A 22987-nucleotide genomic window follows, 5' to 3' on the forward strand; every position below is an offset into this window, starting at 1 on the left:
AGCTTCACTAATTGCGTGCTCGCTGCTGTCCTGTCGTTCCTTCAAATCGTTTGGCGTCCTTTTCAACCACAAGAAAATGAACCAACTAGCCCAGCAACAAGTAGTGATTAGCACAGCTCTCCAAGTTTATATCTCCAGAGTTCATAATAATCTCACGGGAGTGCCGAACAACGTGATGGGCAGGGGCTGTATCGCAGAAACTATGTGTTAAGCTGAATGGAATAGCCTACTGGGAAAACTAAGAGCGAATAATTAATAATCACAGATACATGGAGCACACGAGGACATGCGTCGTTTGTATTTGTCCAGTTTATTGGCGCTTATTTTTCCAGTCAACATGACATGTCCGACCATTTAGCCCAACAGTTAGTGCTCCTGCAGGTATAGTTTATATCTGACGATGCTCGCACAACGCACGCGTTCATCCTCGCTATGTATATGTGCCATTTTGCTTCCACCGTTTGCCAGGCTGTGTGTCAGCTTCAGCCCATGGTACCCATAGCGAAGACATGGGTACCTTGGGCCAGGCATATATAAGAAGGCAGTGATGTTATCCAGTCAGGACTTCGGTTGGCTACCCTACGCTAAGGGAAGGGAGCAGGGGAATAGACAGAAGTGAGGAATATATATATATATATATATATATATATATATATAGAGAGAGAGAGAGAGAGAGAGAGACACGTGCACGAACAGCACTACGAAGTCAAAGGCACTCGCACAAGCCAGACGTTCTATTAAAGCACAAAAGTGCCTTCACTGCATGCCTTCTGAGCCGATGATTGGCGGGGACGGTGTTCTAGTATTGTCTGTTCACTCAGACGACGATCATCTAGTTTGCTGAATGCATTGGATGGGAGGAACGCGACAAACATTCGCCGTGACATCTCCGAACGCTTATCACGAGGCAAGAGTGCCCGAATCCTGAAAATGTTAAAATGTTCACGTTCGGGGCAACTCGACATGTTTGTGACAGAGGTGAGAAGCGCGAACATTTCCGAACGTCAGCGCAGCTAAGCTCGGTGCGTAGCATTCAGGCAAACGAGCAAGCGTGGGTCCTTGTCGTTCTTATTAAAGTCGTCTCATTTACTTCGCATCCCTGGCGGCTGGTGTCGACGACGCTGAGGTGATTATAATTATGATGATGGTGATGATTGTGATGATTTATTGGCTTCTCCGTTGAAACGGGGCGGCGATAAATATTCACGTAGCCTGCTTGAACTAATCAGGTATGCTATACATGATTTTCAGTCGGGCATTCTGCCTACGTCTCCTTAATTTAGTATCGCTTAATTTAGTAGCGCCCGCTGGCGTGTGCAAAGCGCAGAGCGTCGTTTCGGTCGACGCCACCGTACGATTAATGAAAACTTGGAGAGTTGTACTTGGCGATTCGTACCTCTCGGCGAATGAGAAAAGCTGCAAGATAGCATTAATAACTTAATTGCATTAATCTAATGTCATTATCTTTACCTTGCTACTAGATTTACGAGTTTGGATCAGTACTGCCCACTTTGCACAATCCACCAGTGAGCAACAATATTTGGCCTTATAAGCATTTTACCGCTTCCTCGCCGATCTTACTTCAGTTAGATCACGCGCTGACTATCGCGTGCACCTCACGGCATATTAAACGTCAGGGCAGCTGACGGTGATGGTAATGATAATTACAGTAATAAGACTTGCTGTTGGGTGAGTTGGTTATAGTCGACATAAAGCATTTTAGCCCAATAAAGGTAATGCGCATTTACCCGCTCATTGCGACGTTTGCAAATGTGAACCACGGCTTCACGAGATTAAGATATTACAGAGAAGTAATGACACTTTGGGATGGGAACTGTTGGAAGCTTACATTACGAAAAAAGGCACCGATTCTACTAGTGACACGTCAGTTTATCTCTTCAGTAGGGAATTCCGGTTTTCTGACATGACGTTGGGTTGGTGACGTATACCGCTGCACGCATACGCAATTGGTTGGCTTCTCGCTTCTGTGTCAGAAATTAATAAGTTCAGTTGAAGTTAGTGCTCGCCCTGTCCACTGTCTTCATCTTCTCCTCCTTTTCAGTTCTTTTGTTTCCTTGATTGCGCTAAAATGTCTTACGTCGAAAATTACAGCAACAGTAAATAGCGTTTGCATGAGGATGGAACATTATGAAGGAAGTGCTTGGGATTTTTGGCGATGCTTCTAATAGTCCGGCATGTTGATGAAGACCAAAATGTAGCGAGATCGATTACAATGAAAATTGATTGGTTGATTGCTGTAGTATGGTCTTAGAATTATTAATGACAACTTAGGCTTGCTTAGCATACGCTGACATGGGGCTTAACGGGAAAGGGGAAGCTCGGTAGAGGCAATTTCTTTTCGATCCGTTATTAAAACAAAATGTATACATGCACGTATCCTGCAAAGTGGCCAATGTTTCGCTTTCTGGGTCACGTGGCGGAAATTGTTGACGGCTGCGAACAAGATTAAGCGGGCCGTCGAGACGTGTTGATGTTGCGCCGGCGCCTATTGCACGTCCTTTTATATCTTTTTTTTTTTTATCACACGCGGAGAACATCGTCCTCAGGTGAACATAGTGCCTGGGCGCGAACTCTAGGTCGATTGCTGCTGTAGGGACAGTAGAGGAGGCAAGGGAGTTGCATCTCATTTCAAACTCTTTGAGCGGCAAACAGACCCGGCGAGTATAGGAGAGGAAATCGGCAGAGGGCGAAGTGGCACACTCGGCCGCCACCAACGCTTCCTTTGACGCACACCTTATATATACGAGCGCCTACTCAAAATGTATGAGGGTCCCCCGATGTCCGTTCGCGTCGCACGGCCAAAGTCGAAATTGCGTTTTTCGAGGAAATCGCATTCAAGACGCCCACCCACCTCCGCAAGATTCCTTTATCGTTCTCTTCTTTTCTCTTCTTCTCGGGTAAAAGAAGCCTGTGTATTCCATATTCTCTCGGCCTTTCTTTCCTACTGGCCTTCCTATTTGCACCGTCACATGGTGCCGCGAAAAGTAAAAAAAAAAGAGTAAGTAAGAGAAGTAATGATAATGATGATAAAGAGGGACCACGCTCTGTCCAGCGGTGCCAATGCTTGGGTGCCGTGCTTGACTGCAATCTGCAGTCCGTTTCCGCCCGCGTCGCGAAGCGTAATCTTGGCCAAAGCAAGGTGAGAATTGAGTTTCGTTGAATAGAATAACAGTTCTTACTCACTAGAGTTCGTATGCTTATTTTCGGGCTTTTTTTTTTCTACGTGGCTTCCGGCTACACGCTCCCTTTATTTACGTGTTCTTGCGTTGACTCGCGTACAGGTCAACGAGAGTCCGGCGTCATTCGTTTATATGTGCGTACACAGTCAAACCTTGATTCAACGAAGCAGGATATTGCGAAATTTTCGATTTAACGAAGTGCTTTGGAATCAACGATACATCTTCGTAGAGCCTAATGAGTCGGAAATCTCGAAGCAACGAAGTGAGCTCAATGACCGTGCGGGCGTCCATCTGTTCTCGTGATCCGTGATTTTGCAACTTACACTTTCTCTCCACCATTCATATAATAAACAGTTTTTTGTGCGTGCCTTCGTCAGTTGTTCAATGCCTCCAGGATATTGCCTTGCCGGCTGATGCAATGTGGTCGATAACAGATACCAGTACGATACGTATATGCACGTCTTATATTCTTTGCGCCGTTAATAATTGGCACGGACACCGACGAGCCGCCGTTATCACCGAAACGGACAACTCGGCGTGATAGATGCCAAGAGCGAAATTGGAGTTGCAATGGATCGTTACAAAATACGGCGCCTGTGCTTTTTACTTGCTCTTTGGGTTCTTCGTGCACACAGCGTTTGTACAGCTCGCACCTTTTGTTACGTCAATTTCACGCGTTGGTGAAAGCACAGGTGATGTAACAGCCGTTGCGCGAAATTCCTACGATATACAAGTTCGCTTATATTTGTATTCCAGGTCGCGCCACTGGAGGTTGCTGCCACTCGGAGCAAGAGCTGCAACAACAAGGTAATCTATTTGACAATAATAGCACGCACGCTTCTTAATTTTTTCTGTTACATTACCGCTCATGGTCGGAAAACACAAATAAAGAAAGCCTGCCGTTACTTCCTCTCAGGTTATTTTTTCTTTCTTTATATACATTTAAACAGCTCGCGAAATCAGGATGTCGGCGTTTTTTACTAAGTTGTAGCTTATGCGTCATAGTTACGATTTATGTTGCTTTCTTCGCCTTCTCCGCAATGTACTTGCGCTTCTGTTCAGCGTTACGCTTAAGTGAATATTCGCTTATTTGTTATCTCGCACACAAACTTACCGAGCTGACATCATCAAGAACCATCGCGCAAACTTATAGGTCGTGGGAACCATGGTGCTTATACGCCTGCTGCATCGCGATTATGATAACTGAAGGGCCGCTAACGAGAGAAGTACTTAATACTTTATTAATTAATCACTTTTTAAAACGATATAAAAAGCCACTGTTAACGTGAGATGAGTTTTGGTAAGCCAGAAAAGACGTAGAAACGGAAGAACGGTAGCGACGCCGCCTCGAAGTTCTCGCATCAGTTTGCTGTGACGTCATAGATTCTGACAGCATCTGCTCCGACCTGGCTGATTTACCATCCGTAACGACCGACTAGATTGTTAATTGAAATAATCAACTGTAAATAACGTTTATGAGCGACAAATAGCTCGTAATTTTAAGTCTTAGAGTTTCAATTAATGATTATCGATTCTTTCTACTATTATTGCTTTCATTTTAACATGCAATTTCGCCTTTCAACAGCACTTACGCTATAGAAGCTCTGAAAGCTTATTTCTGGTTATAACTGGGAATAATCCACCCATTTTTTTCTTTTTTGGCCAATCCCCCATAGTGGTTATGAGCCAAGAGTTGGATTGGCAACAACAATAACAACAACGACTCCTCGAACGATGTTCAATCGATACGCGCTTGCGACATAATGACGCAACGCAACCCACAAGGCAACTCCTGCTGGGTAGACGTAACAGCACCCTGGCAGCCGCAAAATGTCTCTTGCACGCGGGAAATTCCTAAGGGTGTCCTACGCCGCCTGCTGAGGCAAGCATCCATGGCCTGGTGGTTATAATATCGTGCTTCGGTGCTAGGGGTCCTTTGTTCGAATCCGGCCGTCGAGCAATGCTGTTTATTTAAACATATATACATGCTTGTATGAACACAGAACATCACGGCGACGGCGAAAATTCGCTTGGAGTGTCCATTTTATCGCTATCGCAATAAAACGATGTCTTCCTGGATGATGATGTGGATAGATCAACAGTGTTCGAAAAAGGAATGTCGCTGAAGCCAAAGTTTCGGTTTAATACGACTTGTCTTCGTCAGTTGCTTCCTTGACGAACCCAAGCCCTCTTGTCGAAACATTGGCTGCAGTGATACTCCTTGTTCAAACACCGTTTATATATTCCATAGCACTCATGTTCCTGTTGACTTCTATCTTATTCAGATTATCCTATGTTGGACGACTAGTATAAAATATCCACTGCTACGACTTATTTCTGAACGATCGCCTGCCCACTTTTGGGCAAAGTGCCACATTCATGAGATAGCACAACGGAATGTGCACTCCAGTTCACTGAAGATTACATGTTTTAAATGCTAGACTATCAAAGGTACCTATCGCGCGATTAGCGCGCGAAGTCAGAAATGCTTGGATCGGGGAACCCTGCGGCGTGGCATCCAGAATTTTCCTATAAAAGATTCTAGGCCGACGCTTTAGCTGCTTAATTAGTTTTAATGGGAGGATTGATTTGACGGATGCCATAAGAATTGCAAATCTTTAATGCTATTTTCCCGGAGCGTGCATGAGAACTAAATTACGAGGTATCTGTCTTGTTCTTCGAATTTTGTCTTTACGCTTTAGCATTTCTGAACCCTTCTGCTCTGTCAGTGAGACATTCTATATTTTGGATGAAACTGCGAGAAGTTTCGTCCAATTTGTGAAGCATTGACGGGGATAACCATGCAGCTCTAGAGATCGGGTCACTTACGATTCAATCGCTCTACTTTCCTCATTTGTACTTTCTACAATGACAGGCGCTACTGAAACCTGGGAAAAGTGTTTGCGTATTCTTTTTAGTGTTTGTTTCTCTCAGACGTTTCCATTGCTAGCGTTCTTTCCTGTTGTCCTAAAGAAACTTCTAACTTGGCCCACTCAAAATCCAATCAATCGTTTTTCTTTACGTTTTGTTTTCTTTTTTTCCAGCAAGGTGGTTGGTTGTAAAAATTGTTACATTTGACGAGACACTGCCACAGTATTGCGTTGTGGAGAGGTTATTGCGCCCAGCTGACACGCGGGAGATCAAGAGTCAAATTCTGAAGCTTTTTTTTTTCTTTTTACTCGTATGATGCTTTCATCGTCAGCCATGCATCATGCAGTTTGAAGCAGGGGAGACCGGAGAACGGTTATCGCTGTAATGCACACTATGGAAAGGATATGGCTATAGTGTCATCACTTACAATTACCTCTATCACTGCAAACGCTTTACTGAGGCGCTAACGGTAATGTATACTAAAGTAAAAATTATCGATGTTCTTTACTCTACTGCGACCAAGAGCCAGCCTCTATTATTTCTACCGCCATAAAATTAAAGAAACATGAAAACTAGCTAATCATTTCATGCCTTTGCTTTTTTTTCTGCTTTATCGTGGATCCATTTTGTAAGCTTACTTGGCCCATCATCATCCTCCCTTCAGCACATGGGGGGATACCGCGCTCCACCTAAGCACGTAATATATATGTATGCCGCTGAGCCAGCAGCTTTGCCATGCAAGGGGGGGGGGGGGGGGTTGCCTTAGTTATGCACCTAGTACGAAGAGGGTCCCGGTTTGACGCACGAGTAAGATGAAGGAGAGAGAGTGAACTGCGCGCCTATATGTCGCTCTTTTCATTGCCTTTTTTTTTTACGTCTTCGTGTCTCCCTCGCCCTTCCATCAAGCGCATTGCTTTGCATAAACCTCTCGCCCTAGTCAGCCCGAACGTGTTCTCAGGGCTGGCCCTCGGTTCATTTCCACTAGCCATCGTAAACCTGACTTCTCCTCTCCCGTTACGGCAGCTTTGAAAGAACGTAGATGTGGAAAGAATACGTTAAGAAAATTACTACACTCTCTTCTTGAACGCATCGACCGCCGCTGGGGTTTCGTATGCGCGAGCCTATAAAAACGAATACCGCGCGCTTCGGAAAAACGCCGCGCTATACATATAAGTAACCGGCGAGAATCGCGTCCGCAATAAGCAAGCGGGGCAAAACTTCGCGAATCTTGCCTTTCTATGGCTGAGAAAGGAGCAAGGAAAGAAAATATATATAAGAGAGAGCCAGAGAGAAAAGAGAGGGAGAGCGGAGGCCGTATCGTCTCGCCTTATTTCTAATTCTAATCTGTACCTCGTTGCGATTCTCGCGATCGTCTTGATTCGCAGCGCATCTCATCTCCGCCTCCCTTCCCCTACCTTCGCCTTCGTCTCCTCGCCGACCACAGAGAAGACAAGAAAGAGCGGAAGCGGGCCTCTGGCTTTAGCGTCTTGAATTCGCTGCGCGTGCCTTTCCACAAGTATATAGCTCATGCACCCCCCCCCCTCCTCCCCTGCCAACGTCTATGCTTCTCGCCCATCTTCCGCGCATTCTGTTCTCTCCTCGACGTCGCAAGCTGCTCCTCTTGCTCAAAAGCACGATGCACAGAGATTGCGATGGAAAGCAGCAGCGGCGGCGGCGGCAGCAGTGGGCGAAGAGGACAAGGGGGGCGGCACAACGCGATCGAGGGAGAGAAGCTGCAAACGTCGACGACTTTCAATGATGATCCATATTAACTTGATAATTATCCCGCATCGCAATATATACGGCAGGCACACCGAACAGGCTGCTGCTGCTGCTGCTGCTGCTGCTGCTTACAGCAGCCCGGAGCTGCTCCGCTCCGGTCGGCTCCCTCGTCGGTCCGTCCAATCCGGGTGGCGGCGGCATTGCATTGCAGATGAAGGCACTTTCCATATAATTACAAACGAACACAAGAAATGGTCTCGCCCGAGAAAACCTCGCCGCCATGGTCGGGGCCCCCCCCTTGGCACTCGCCGGGACTGCTGTTCGCTCGCCGCACGCGTTTCGCGTTTTGCGCGCCGCTGCCGCCGCCGCTGATACGGAACTGTACCGTCGTGTGTCCGCCCGCGCGACGTCCAGGGGCCGTCGTCGTTTTCGTCGAGGCTTCGACCTTCACCATGCGCCATTTACGTTCCTCATTTGGATATCCGCCGAATCCAAGTCTGCTACTCAACCAGCGCCAGGAGGATATGCTCGTGTAGCGGGCTGCACCTAACGGTTATCCAGAGCTTTGGACTGCACCGTGCGCCGAATGTAACTTGGCCCTTGCTTCGTGCATTGCCCGCCATCTTTGTCCCATGTGCAGAGAAGACTTTCGACACCAAATGGCGGTTCGTAGCGGAAGCCGCGGATATGTCGGATGATGCCGGACGCATCGACGCCATGCATGTGTCCATGGCATGGAAGGACGTACTCGGACTGTGACGTTGTCTCTGTTTCATGTATATCTGGCCATATTTGCTCAATTCGCACAGACTTTCGTCTTCAAGTTGTCCGTTCATCGTAGAAGCCACGCATGCTATCGCCACTTGAAGATGTATCGACGTCATGGGAGTGCCCATTGCAGGTAGCTGCGTTCAGTGTGACGTAACCGCTGTTCCATCTATTGAGCCGCCATCACTGCTCCATGTGCGAACACTTTCCTTGACAAGTCATCGGTTCACTGTGGGGAGCTTGGAGTCCCGAATATATCGATAGTGCAGGACACATCGACGCTGGGGGTTTGTTGATGGCAATGATGTGTTCCCAGTGTAACGTCATTTCTATTTCGTGTGCTGCCCACAGTGCTTGCGCCACTAGTGAAAACCTCCGTCGTCAAGCCACTGGTTCATCTTATAGGCGTCAATGGTGAAGGAAGTATCGATGTCGTGAGTGCACCGATGGCAAAGGAGTATGACGTCATCTTTTCTCTAAGAGCGAAGTCGGTGGTACGTCATGGAAGCCATTGGATGTGGATGCTTCAGGCTTAATTCGACTGGTCGTGTTTATTCATGTTGGCCAGGCTTTTTTACCAGATCACTTCACGTGGATGTGTATTGTGGCTGCGTATACTACCATCTTTTTTCGTGTATTCTTGTCTTTGAGTTCTAGGGTTTACTGTAAAGCTAATTCGTCGAGGATGTCATGAAGTCGTGAACATCGCGAGCTGTCTCCAGGAGTTATCTTGGGCTCTGTGCATTAAACGGTGTCACGTGAAGCTACAGAAGCCACTATCTTAGCTGCCCGCACATCTAGCTTATGATTATAAGTGCACGTCATTTGACCATCAGTAAGATCTTGGGCATACACCTTATCATTCCAGTTGGCAGAAGCCCATGCCATACGAACATTGTGCGTTTAAGTCCGCCGCCATGGGAAGCTGCTTTAAGTGCCATATAAAGGTTTGCGCATGCGTTGACCGCTGCTATGGTGCAAGTTTTTCATCAACATTGCCTATATAGGCCTAACTTCTGAGCACTCATGCCTCAAAGTTCGATTTGCGAGAAGACATCTGTCAAGAGGATTTTGTTGTCACAGAAAGGTTTCCTATAGGCAAAACGTTGTATGGCGATAAATGACAGCAGCTGTGCCTTACAGGTGTTGGTCTCAGGAAGGCTTGTTTTCCAATTTGATGAGAGGTTGATATGTTTTGCTACTATCGTGGCAAAACTTACGTTTAGGATGGCGTCGTGCTTAGTCCCAAATCTTATTCTACCTCAGAAAGCGGGGTCAGCTGGAAGATTTTGCATTGTCTAGATCTATGCTGTGCGCTGATGACCTTTCTGTGTCAAGTCACATACTTCTTCAGCAAGGAAAACAACGAACGACGAACACACTGAGCAACGTTGCCTGTGAAAGTTCTGAAAAAGAAGAGGAGGAAGATATAAAGAGTGCCATCCCATAGGTCCTGTACTTCCCTTGTGCATCAAGTCGCTAGGGTTATCAATCACTTTCGAACCTTTTGCGCAAATTCCTGGAATTTCCTCTAAGCATTAAGAAGACAGTGTTTGATTGCTCACCCTTTACTTCGTGCGACAATTCACGAGCTGGAGCGAAGGTGTCACAAAATTCCTCTGGAAATATGAGGTATGTGTATCATTCATCTATCTGTATTCGCTACGCATGTCGCTTACGTTCACCCAATTCTATGAAAATGTAGACGTGTGTTGTTCTGAACGGTACTGCTAAACATCATTTATTTACTGTGGTAAACTGTGAATAGCTGCGCGCACCCATTGTCGCTTGAAATGCATCGAAGGCGATGTGTATAAACATGTCATCTTATTATTTATAATAAGGCTTAAAAGCCTATTATTAATAATAGGGCTAGGCCTAGTCTCCACGTGGATGTGGAAGCTAGGCCTAGGGGAAAACTCGTATATTTAACACAATAACCCTTCTGTGTTTTTCCTTCTTTTGGACGACAGCTTTACGTTTGTAAAATTAATCTGGAAAGTGTACTCCATGTAAATTGCAGCGCGTGTTTGTTGTGGTTAGAACATCTTTAATTTCGACTATAATTGTACTGCCGTTCACTGATGCATCCTTCTTCACAAAGAACTTTGGGATGGCTTGGGTAGCAGCAGCAGTCAATATGTCTGTCCAGATTTTCAGTTATAGGTGACCATGACCAGAAATTAGAATTGGGTTGAAGATGAATATGCAGAAGACAAAGATAGTGTTCATTAGCCTGGCAAGGGAACAAGAATTCAGGATTGCCAGTCAGCCTCTAGAGTCTGTAAAGGAGTACGTTTATCTAGGTCAATTACTCACAGGGGACCCTGATCACGAGAAAGAAATTTACAGAAGTATAAAATTGGGTTGGAGTGCATACGGCAGGCATTACCAAATCCTGACTGGGAGCTTACCACTGTCGTTGAAAAGAAAAGTGTACAATCATTGCATTCTACCGGTGCTAACATATGGGGCAGAAACTTGGAGGTTAACAAAGAAGCTCGAGAACAAGTTAAGGAACGCACAAAGAGCGATGGAACGAAAAATCTTAGGACTAACGTTAAGATACAGGAAGAGAGCGGTGTGGATCAGAGAACAAACGGGGATAGCCGATATTCTAGTTGCCATTAAACGGAAGAAATGGAGCTGGGCAGGCCATGTAACGCGTAGGATGGATAACCGGTGGACCATTAGGGTTACAGAATGGATACCAAGAGAAGGGAAGCGCAGTCGAGGTCGGCAGAAAACCAGATGGGATGATGAAGTTAGGAAATTTGCAGGCGCAAGTTGGAATACGCTATAGCGCAAGACAAGACAGCTAATGGGTCTATAATTATTCAATTATTTAACGTCTCCCTTCTTATGAATTAGTATAATGTTGGCATTCTTCTAGCTCTCTGGTACCGTTGAAGTCGTGAGGCATTGCGTGTAAAGAGCCGCAAGCTTTTCAAGCATGATATCCCCTGCATATTTGATTAGCATTTAGCAATTAGCATTTAGTTTACCTTAAAGAGCGCACGCAAGGTGCGCGATAATTATCACAGCAGCAATTATTTAAACTCTTCAATAAATGATGTATTATACTACTATTGGACTTGTTTTAACTGTGAAGACCAATGTATTCGGTGTTCAAGATTGTTTTTTTGTTTTTTTCGTAGTAACGTTTCAGAGAATAGCAACAGTTTCATTCGTCTCTGAAATAGTGGCGAAATGTATTGGCGTCCCACTTATTATTCTCTCTCGAAATCGCTATCGCAGTCTGTGATATAATGTGGCGCAGTGATGCTCTTTCTGTCGCATATTGATCACGGATATCTCAAAAATGGTGCTATCATGTGTTTAGCACGTGGAGCACTCCTCGAGCATTCACTTGATTCAGTTACGCGATTGCAACAGGTACCCGAGAGTGATTAATTAGGGACTATTTAGCGAAAATTTATTGTTTAGATAATCATCATATTGTGACTTGGCCCACCAAAAGCTGTGTCTGATATTCTTCTTTAAATAAAATATCACAGCAAAAGTGAAACAATTGCGCTGATTGCCGCAGTAGGTTCTTATAGCATAAAAGAACTGTATGCAAAAGCCGACGCATTCTATAGGCAAACTCTGCCAATATTGACCCGGTAACGGTGACATGGATGTCGAACTAAGGTCAAATGATGATGTTGAGCGCGTGTTGGTCATATTGCTTGCTAAATGATTTCATTTCAAGTCTGTGACCTTGTGACATATTCTTGCATATAATCAGCGTAAATATGTCGTACGCCCTTCCTTCCTGGTCACACTATAGGGTATATAGTCATCAAGGCTCCTTGATAAATTAGTCTTTCTTCCTTTTTTTAATCGTCGCCTTTTCTTCGCTCTTTATTTGGTGTAGACGATGTCCACACAACGACTAAGGGCGGGAAAATTTTCAGCCGTATTTAAAAAGTAAATTGTCTTAAGTAAAATTATATTGTCTTCCGAGGTGTGTATGTCTACCTCTGACAACACTCGGTCGTAGCAAGTATGTCGCTGTTAATTCTGCCTGATGCTCTCGTTCGAACAATTACTGTTGCCTCTGTTCGATAAATGATCAAGAGTGCTTTCCATTGCAGTCGCGTTAAACGAGTCAATTTCCCACGTACCACCGTTATCTCCTGTGGATGCCCGCTTCTAATGCTTGTACACAGCAGCTTCCAACAACCCGAAACAATAAACGCAGTATCAGCAGTGACCTTACGCGAAAGGCCAGACGTAAGCAAGTGGTACACATACAACCGTGCGTCAGGGTTTACCGTATCGCGTGCTTTTCTTTTCGGCACCGATGCCTTTCGCTCCAACACCAATGCGCTGTCCCTCGCACGCGCACGCAAACCCACGCGTAAGCACAGACACTCAGATTAGTATGCACTTACAAAACACACACATTCATATACAGACTTACACGCAAGCTCGTACAGACACACACACACGCACGCACAGGCATGCAAGACGTGTGCACGGCCTACGAAGGCACGCACGCACGCACACGTACACACACACATGTGCGTTGGTGCTGGTATAGCACTCGCATCCGCCGGTCAAGCGTGCGTCAAGCTGTCCAGCGTCTCCCTATTGGCCGGGGCCCGGCCGGCCAGCGGGCCACGCCCCCCCTCCGGGGCCAAGGGCCGCCGCCAACTAACCACGGGTCGCTGAAGAGAGCGCGTCGGCGTCGCTCGAGCGCGCCCGGACGCAGCACCGGCGGCGGGCGATGTCATCCTTTTAAATCCGGGCCCACCTCGCGGAGGTAGTGCACCGCCGGCGATGCGGCAAGCCGGCCTCGGTAGAGTTGGCGCCGTGGGCCGTGGCGACGGAAAGGGAAGGGGGGAGGGGGAACGAAGGAGAACTGAGAGAAGTGTCTGTCTGTCTGCGTGAAGGACGCCCTGACTTCACGTATACTACCTGAGTGTGCGTCGCCCTCGTTCGCTCTCTCTCTCTGGACACGGTGAACCGCGGCTAACCGATCCCGGGGTCCGCGCGCTAATAATGGAGCGTCTCGGGCGCGCGCGCGCGCGTGACGCCTTGGAGCGTGACACGTCACGCTGCCGTGACCACGCCCTCGTAGGCTGCAGGCGAGTCACGGCGCTGTTGCCGTGCGCAAAAAGAAGGAAAACAGACGCACCTTGTTAAGGGTGTAGCACTTCCCAAAGGGCGTGATCTCTTTCCCGTGTGTAACGGTGAGATCATGACGCTCGCGACTGCGCGAGCCACGGTGTATACTCGGTGTCGGGACGCTGCACGACGCACCTGTCACTCAGCGTGTTGCGGTTTCCGAAAGTAAAATCCGTTTGCTCGGCAGCTTGGCCGCGGTTGGTGCGTGACGTGATCTTCTGAGCGTGTCTCGACAGATAATTAAGGAAGCGGTGCAGCCGCGCGACACTGATATACGGCGCGTACTTGAGGCACTTAATGGCAAGTGCGAGTTCACAACCAAAGGTGGCGATATTCAGTGAAATATATTACAGCGAAGCTGGTACCCTATAGTTGGTCTGGTTAACCTCCCTGCGTTTCCTTCCTTCTTTTTCCTCCTCCTCCTCCTCATCGGCACGTGCTCACCCAGAGACAGTACCGCCGCCTAGCGACTGCGGCCACTCGGAGAGACCTCAAACGGCAGCTGGAAAAGGGCTTTATTGTCTTTGAGTTTCCGCGTAACAGAAGCATGTATTCTTGTGCATTCGATTTCCAATCCGAAGCTATCATGTCTGCAGCTTGTGTGTGAGTCGTACTTTACGAATTATCCGACGCAATTTAGTTTGAAAAATTCAATTAGTTCAATAAGGCGCTTGCGCTTGGCGGAGGGCCTAGAAGAATGAAGTATGCTGCACTTCCGCACACGTGCGCGTGACGTACGTATATATGCACACAATGTATCTGTTCTTGATGCGTCGGCGCTCGGCCCGTTGCTTCTGTCGCACAGCGTGTGCTGCCGACATTTTGGCAAACACTGTCGAAATAAAAGTATTACATCAGTAGTTTGTGCTTTTCTAACGTAGTCAGTCGCGGTGGTGGTGCTTGTTTAACGTCAGCAACAGCTTCGCTGTACATCAACTTTCACAGGGTGAAATCAAGGCGAGATTATATATATATATATATATATATATATATATATATATATATATATATATATACTCGTCGGAGGTATAAAGATCAACAAGAGACGAGTAGACTATTGGCGGAAAAAAGAGACGGGGACATGATTGTCACAGTCATTATTAATTATTATTATCAATTTGTAAATACTGTCAGTGTATGACAAGACCGGAGTTGTGGTTACATTGCTGCCATGTACAAGCTAGCACATGATTAAACGATTCAATATATAGCAATCAGGATAATTTAGATAGATAATTTTACGCGATAAAGAAGATATATAGATAATTTTTTCCCCGCCACTGATCACCGTTGATGGCGCGTTAGTATTAAGCCTGAACATAGCGTACCTGCCGCAGTGGCTTAGTAGCTATGGCGCTGCTCTGCTGAGCTCGAGGTCGCGGTTTCGACCCGGCCGTGGCAACCGCATTTCGATGGGGGCGAAACTCAAGAATGTTCGTGTACCGTGCCTTGGGCACACGTTAAAGAACTAAAGCTGGTCAAAATTATTCCGCGGAGTCCACCACTGCGGCATACCTCTTTATAATGATACCGTCGGCACGTAAAACGCCGGAATTAAATTTTTTAGCGAGGTGTCAAGCGTGAGCAGCGCTCTATAACGCGACGTGAAAGACGCATTGCTTGGGCTGCATTTTGAAACATAGAAACAAAGAGTATCACGGCTTGCTTGGGACATCGTACGCTACAGCTTTCTTTTTTGACACAATGCCGTCCTTTTGTATTGCGATATAAGCATAAAGTGAAAACACGATGAGAAATTATAAATGAAAGCAACCTCTACTCGTGATCACTTGGAAGCGGGACGCACCACGAGTGCCTAGCCAGTGATATATAGCCATGTTGGCCGGAAACCCGACTCCATAACCTAATTGATTCGATGTATCGGCGCGTGTCCTACTTTAATTCGTTAGCCTTTCAGTTCATGTGGATATACGTACACACTCAACACTCAACAACTGTACGATGCGAAATAGTTGCGGCAGCTGACCCATAGTTCAAACGCGCTCTTCGGGTGGTTCCCTTCGGTTTTGCAAGACCCCCGTTTCCAATAAACCTCAGACTGCAAAGGTGGTTCGTGTCACGTCGTTTTTTTTTTTTTCCACATGTTCTAAGAGTGAAACGGCCTTCCCTCCAACATCGCTACTACCACCAATCTATCTTCATTTATAGAAATCGTAACAGACCATTGTGTTCAATGATTACTTATCACAATGTTTGCGCTGTTCTATAAAAACCCACCCCTTATGTAGTACCCCTACGGGGCACCCTTAAGGTCATAAACTGAACATAACTGGGCTGAGTCACACTATACGTTCCCCTCGTGCGTAAGAGAATTAACACTCACGAAGCATATACAAAGCTCGTCACTGGCGTCGTCTTCTCACCACGACCGACCAGATATGACCACCAATCACCAGTCAGGAGCACTGTCGCACTGTGATAGCTGAACGACAAACAATGAAGAAAAGAAAAAAAGTCATTTTGTGTACATCTAGTGCACACGTAGGCGCACACGCGCACGCAGAAGTGCAGTGTGCTCCTCTTTTTTCTAGGCCCTTCGTCACGCACAAGTGACATATTGCACTAACTGAAGTTTTTAGAGTGCACTGTGCTAGAAAAAAACGAAAATTATGACGTACACGTGAGGAGACACGATATCTTCACATTATAATTTGAGGATATCACAAGACACACTTCTCTCATCAAGAAAATGAAAGATCAAACCTCACTGTGCACATGCGGGCCAGAAAAGATCCAGATGCTATCCTCGGGACGTCCTTAGTCGGACATCCGACCGATGTCTTATTTGTCTTCGAAGCGGTGCATGGATGTTGATTCATGGTCTGGATCTCAAAATGGAGGAAGTGTTTTCACTGAGAAAGGTCAAATACCGTAACATGGATGGAGTAAACGAGAACATCTATAGAACGAAACTCCTCTTGGTCGTCTATAGGGGAAAGGATGAAGTCGCGCGCAAGAGGATTTGTTCGTTTTGTTTCGTATAGAAGTAGACAAATGGGGAAAGTAGGCTTCGTTAGAAAGAGCAAGGGAGCTCCAGGGCGCCATTGAGTTCGTGTTGTGTCCTGTCTCGCCATATGTGAAGGCAGTGTTTTGCGCGCCAAATACAAAGAACGAAAATAAAACAATCGAGCGCGCTTCAAAGCAAAGTTAGCCTTCTAAGAAACGGCGTCCACTCACGCCACCTTCACTTGCCTCTCCACCCAGTTGTCACCACTCACCACTTATCAGCAAAAAGCAAGCGGCGCCTTTCACTTCCGCGCATCCTTGTTTGTCTCTTCCCCTTTCTCTCACTCTTGCAACAACTCCGCGCACTTTGTTTTCAAACCCCGCCGCCATCTCGGTGCGGTTCCTGGCTCGGATGCCGAGGAAAGGAACCATCACCAAGAATTAGCATAATTTTCAAGCACCGGCGTCCGCCAGTATTTACAGAACCGGAAGGGGAAAATAAACCAAACTAAAGAGAAGAACGGCGGACGGCGTGTGCGAAGCACACGATAAACAAAGTTCGGCCGGTCAAAGCTGACACCGCATCGCTTTCTCGCATCGCGTATAGCTTACTTTTGTTTCACCAGCGGCTCTTCCCGCATTCCTCTTCCGAGTCGCGTTTGTTGATTCCTGCCCGCGATCTCTTAAGCCGTATACACTCATATTGCTGTGCCCACCAAGCTGCTTTGCATATCTCTGACCACCTGCGCGTCGCTGCCTGCTTTCTACGCTGCATAGAAAAGGCAACAAAAGAAGAGCAATCGATGGACTGACGCTGCCATCCACGCTCCGTTAACAGCATGCGCCTGCAAGGGGTCCCAGCCGTATCCTCTCGTATCATCTCTCTCTTCTTTCTATAGTAAGTTCAAAAACGAAAAAGAGCAACTTGTACACGCGCATGTTCTTGATGCAATGTTAATGACGTGCGCACGCGGATCGAACGTTCGAGGGACAACCATTTGCGAGAGTCAGGTTGGGGAGTTTGGCAACCTGTCGTCACCGCCACGTATACAGCCTGACGCCTATACATCGAGATTACATGCGGGCGGCCAGCAAGCCGACTTCGAATCTACGGCGTGGCGCGGCGTCGATCAGGTGCGTACAACGAGCAGTAGTGACGGTCAGCGTTTCGATAACATCGAAGAGGCCGGACGCGGTACCCCGTCTGCCTACGCCCCACACCCCCTCAGTTGTTTGCGCCTGTGTTTGCTCCGCTTTGCGACTCGTTGTCAGAGGTAAGTAACGAGTGGCACGCGAGACCGGTGCTCTGAGCGCTGCATTGCGGTGTGGTCACTCTCCGTCAGCTGCTTTTGTTTCCAGCGATTGCCGTAAGCGTTGCCTCCTCTGGCCCGGTGTACGGAGAAACACCCAATATTTTGTTTGATGCGAGGATGTAGATGTATACGCTGCAGCGGCGGAAGCTTATCTTTTCTCCCTCGAGACGGCGTAAGAATGAAGGAGGCGGATAATATCGGACTGCAACTGCGTGCTACACCGCAGAACGTTCTGCTTGCGTCTTTCGGCGTGCAAATCTTGGGGGTGAATCATTTATGATTCTGGCAGCTGGTATATACTAGGCAATGGCGAAAGGGTTTCAATAGGGCCACTCACGTTTTCGCATAGTGTGGAATAGAGTATGTGCAATGCTAAATGGGGGGGGCTTGAGGCAGAATGCAGCCGCATGCGCACAGAGGCGATATTCCAACTACAACGGTGTTCCTTTTATATCTATACTAGAAGCTGCTCTTATCGGATGAAACCATGAAATATATGAGTTGTACGTCACGTTACAACAAAGTAGCCAGAAGTGGAGGCGCGTGTGCGTGCATGCGTGCGCGGAAGAGGGGGGGGGGGGGGGGGGGCACACAGGAGCTACATGGGCGTGGTGTTCCAAACCAGCGTACGCACAATTTTATCAGCCAGACACACGCGTATTATACCTGACTCCAGCTTAAAACAACTGCACTTTCTTAATACCCGGTGATGAAAGAAGGTTTACCATCGGAATCACTTGCTAAGTTACTATTATATCGGAATCGCGACACGGCACATGTTAAAAAAAATCCCAGGGGTGACCAAAATTGTTCCACACCCGTCCGCTACGGCGTTTTTCACAATGTATGGGGCAGTTTCGGGACGTTAAGGTACTCGATTTAATTTTTTGTCGATTTCTCGTTTTACTGTTCCCACAACTCAAGAGACGCTAAGACAGCGTACACATTCGGCAAGGCACTTTCCGATTAATGTCCTTCCTGTTCGTTCCCTCCCTCTTATCACAGCTTATCGCAGTATTCAGTGCGTATCACGTCACGTGGTCGCTGCATACGACCTTATAGCCGCGCCATATGGGCGGCGTGCGAGGTGCCCACTACGCACGGCAACAAATCCCTGCGCCCCTGAAATCTGCTGTACCGCGCGCACGTGGTCAGGCCTGACTCCACCACGGCAGTTCTCACGCCGACACGTGTCAAGCCACGCTGACGGGAATACGCGGCAATGCATGCTGATACATTCAGCTATAGATACGACAGAGGAAGCAATGGACAAAAAAAAATGAGAAAAAAAAGGCGAAAAAAATATCATCACGGGAAATAAGCTTAATACCATACAGTTAAGCCAGATGGAGAGGAAGCGAGGCCAAAAGAAGAGAATCATTAGTAAGAGGGAAAGTACGTAACTGGTATTCCTCCAGTGATATCCTCCCGCGTTCCACTCCTCCCTCGATCTCTCTCTCTCTCCTTCTCGAAATCTTTCTTTTTTTACATTGCTCGGAAGCGGCGCGAATTTATCGGCGATTTTTCGCCAATACCAATATTACGTGCTCGACCCCGCCTGCGTAGCAGAAGCTGCAGAACGTAGACCGCTTGCAGACCGAAGAAACTGTGTCATGGGGGTGACCGGTCCCTCGGGAGCCATGGCGTCCCGTTCCGCAACGCCGCATTCGGTCGCACACAGAGAAGGGGAGGTGTATGCACACTGCGCGCTGCCATCGCTCCGGCTATGCCACTGCAGCCACACTATAGCGACCATCTGCCGAGAGCGATGCGACTTTGCCCACCACCACAGCTATAGCTCGCTACCCGACACGCTGCTGCGATAACGGGCCGGGTGTTATACAGGGACTGCAGCGAGCTGCTGTACGCGAGGCAAGCGCGAAGGGAGCGGCAGGTTGGGGTGCGCGGGCCAGAGTTTGCGGCCCCCTCTGTGCGGTCTTTTAGTGTTGCCCTAATAGACGGGGTGCGTGAACCCCGTGCGTTCTACCAGCGGGACCACCTCCTGTATGCCAAAGCTTCCGTCCTGCACACGGACACTTTTCACGTTAATTGCTCCTTCCCATTTGGCACTCCTGGTGACAGCCTCGACGTTTGTGCGTCCCTTACCGGCCTGGATTGGCTTGTGTGATGTCTTTCATGACAAAGGGCGGGGAAATTAGTTAGTAATTTGGCAAAATAGATCGGGCCTAATTTCGTGGCTCTGAGGGCGGTGTATATTTCAAGTCCCGCCACAAATTTTATATAACATTTAAATATCGGCGGGGGTTAGGATCTTCAAGCTACTTTCATTCTACCTTTTGGCAGAATTTCGGAACCAATAGCAAAGAAAAAGAGTAGTAGAGGGTTATGGAAGTGTAATCTACTGATGTAGATTTGCATGCTACTAGACTGGCACGTTCGCATGAGTTTGACATAGAAGCTTCAGCAGCGCAGTAGGCAAGGATGGAGACAGACATACAGCGACGGGCACAGCGTGCCTGTGTGTGTGCGTGCGTGAGTTCACCTACTGCGCGGCAAACGTTTTATGTCAGCAATAAATCAACTGGCAAATTAAGCTACTTCGGCTTCGCTTCAGATGTTTTAAATTCGAAGTTCAAAGGTTCGTGAAAGCTGCAATAACTGTACGCTTACGATTCAAGGTTTATGAAGTGTTTTGCTAGGCGTATGATTTGCTTTGTAAAAGCCCCCCTGAAACACTTATCATTTCAACACCATAACTTACCTATAAAGATCAAAGCCCCTTTCTTAAAGAAAGACTGTTGAACGCGAAGCTTTTGCCCATGCAAACTGAATTAAAGTCAAAGTCCAAAGCCATGGGGGAGCAACCCTGTAACATGGGGGAGCAACCACTGTGATACACGTGGGAATATCGTTCAATGCGCCGCGGAAATATGCAATCTGTCAGTATTGAATGATGGATCTGTGACATTTATGCGTGGATATCGCTATGCCAGTTGTATAGACGTAACACTATGCTCCAATGATCTTGTTACCGATACTGGGTGGACAACAGACGCAGAAACACGTGGAAGTGATCATTTCCCAATTCTTATATCACATCCACGGTTAAAAAGCACTGCGAAACGAAGATACGTGGATATAACAAATTGGCAGCTTTTTCGTCAACACTTATCCAGTCGAGTAGATCGTGAAACTGACGTAGAGACACTCACATCAGTTATACAAGAAACAATGAAATTGTGTACGAAACAAGTGCCCATTCCTGATGAATACACATCAGTTGATGGAGAATATGAACACTTGAGAGCTATAAGAAGAAGAGCAGAAAGAGCTTACCGCCGCAGTGGAAATATAGAAGCGTATAGAAATTCGCAGCAAGTCCACTCAGTCATGCGAAGACGACTACAAAAATTAGGGAAAAAAAGATGGCGTGAATATTGCAATACGTTGTCTCCCCTGACACCAGTTCCTCGAATATGGATGACTATTCGTGCATTAAGCGGCCCTGTTGTTCAAACACAACCGTTTCGTGCTCTCTCAATAGCCAGGGATACTTCAGAATTAGAGATTGCTGAAGAATTCTGCAAGATTATAACTAGAACAAGCATTTCTATTACTTTTCCTGAGTTTCAAAATTCAGTTAAAATGGCAAAACAAAAAATTTTTGCGTGTTTTCAGTCAGAGCATGTGCAATTAGACTATGAATTCTCTATGATTGAGCTAAAATGTGCACTTGCGTCTTGTAAGACAAAGACTGCTGCAGGTCCAGATTCCATTACATACAGTATGTTGCAAAACATGGGACCTAATGGTCGATTGGCACTTTTGGAGTTACTGAATGACTTGTGGAAAAATGAGTATGACCCTGACTCTTGGAAAACAGCACGTGTGATACCTATATTGAAGCCTGGTAAAACTCCTCTATCTCTTGAGTCTTTTCGTCCTGTGAGCCTGACGAGCTGTCTGTGCAAGGTCATGGAGAAAATGATTGACACTAGGCTGCAATGGTGGTGTGAGCAAACAGAAGTTCTTCCAGATCACATGACAGGATTTCGAAGGCGGCGATGCACCATGGATGCAATTTTGGATATCGTCACCTATGTTGAACATGAACGAGCTAAGGGAAATGTCACAATAGCGGTTTTTTTAGACATTAAGCGAGCCTTCGACACAGTCAGTCATGTTCATATACTGTGTGGTCTGCTAGAACTGGGAGTCTCTGGAAGGACGCTACGGTGGATATCCAACTTATTTGAATGGCAGATCAATATTTATTCAAACAAGCGAAGGAAAAAGTTCCTCTCATAATCTTATTCAAGGAGTCCCACAAGGCAGTGTCTTAAGCCCGTTTCTCTTTAATTGTGTAATGGCGGATTTACCACGGAGACTTCCACCTGCACTACATTATTCTATATATGCGGATGATGTTTGTATTTGGGCCTCTGGTTCATGCGCTAGCCTTGTTCAATCAACTTTGCAGGAAGGCCTAAACATTGTGGACAAATTCTTAATGGAAAGAGGAATGGAGCTGTCTTACAGTAAGACGGCTGTGCTACCATTTACCAGAGGATGCCTAAAAGACTTTCAGCTGTGCCTTAAGGGGCAACGTTTAGACATAGTAAAACAACACAAATTTCTGGGGGTTATACTAGACAGACAACTTTCTTGGAATGCTCACATTAAAGCACTCGAAGAACAAATAAACTCAACAATAAATGTTCTTCGCCGCGTAGCAGGCACGACATGGGGAGGGTCGGTTTCTTCTCTACTGAAAGTGCATAATGCACTTATAAAGCAAAAAATTGCTTACTCTTCACCTGTTCTGCATGGAATCTCCCGTTCATCTGAAGAGCGACTTCAACGGTTAATAGCTAGGAGCCTTAGAGTATGCTTAGGTGTTCCCCGAGCAACCTCAAGTTCCTTAGTAATTGCAGAGGCACGTCATCCTCCATTCCCAATTATGAGGACGGTTGAAACCTGTCGACACTACTTTCGTGTTTCAGTGCAGCACAAAAGGCACCCACTAGCAATTACACTTATTGAGAGAGA

The sequence above is a fragment of the Dermacentor silvarum genome, chromosome 8, assembly GCF_013339745.2.
Source record: "Dermacentor silvarum isolate Dsil-2018 chromosome 8, BIME_Dsil_1.4, whole genome shotgun sequence".
NCBI lineage: Eukaryota > Metazoa > Arthropoda > Arachnida > Ixodida > Ixodidae > Dermacentor > Dermacentor silvarum.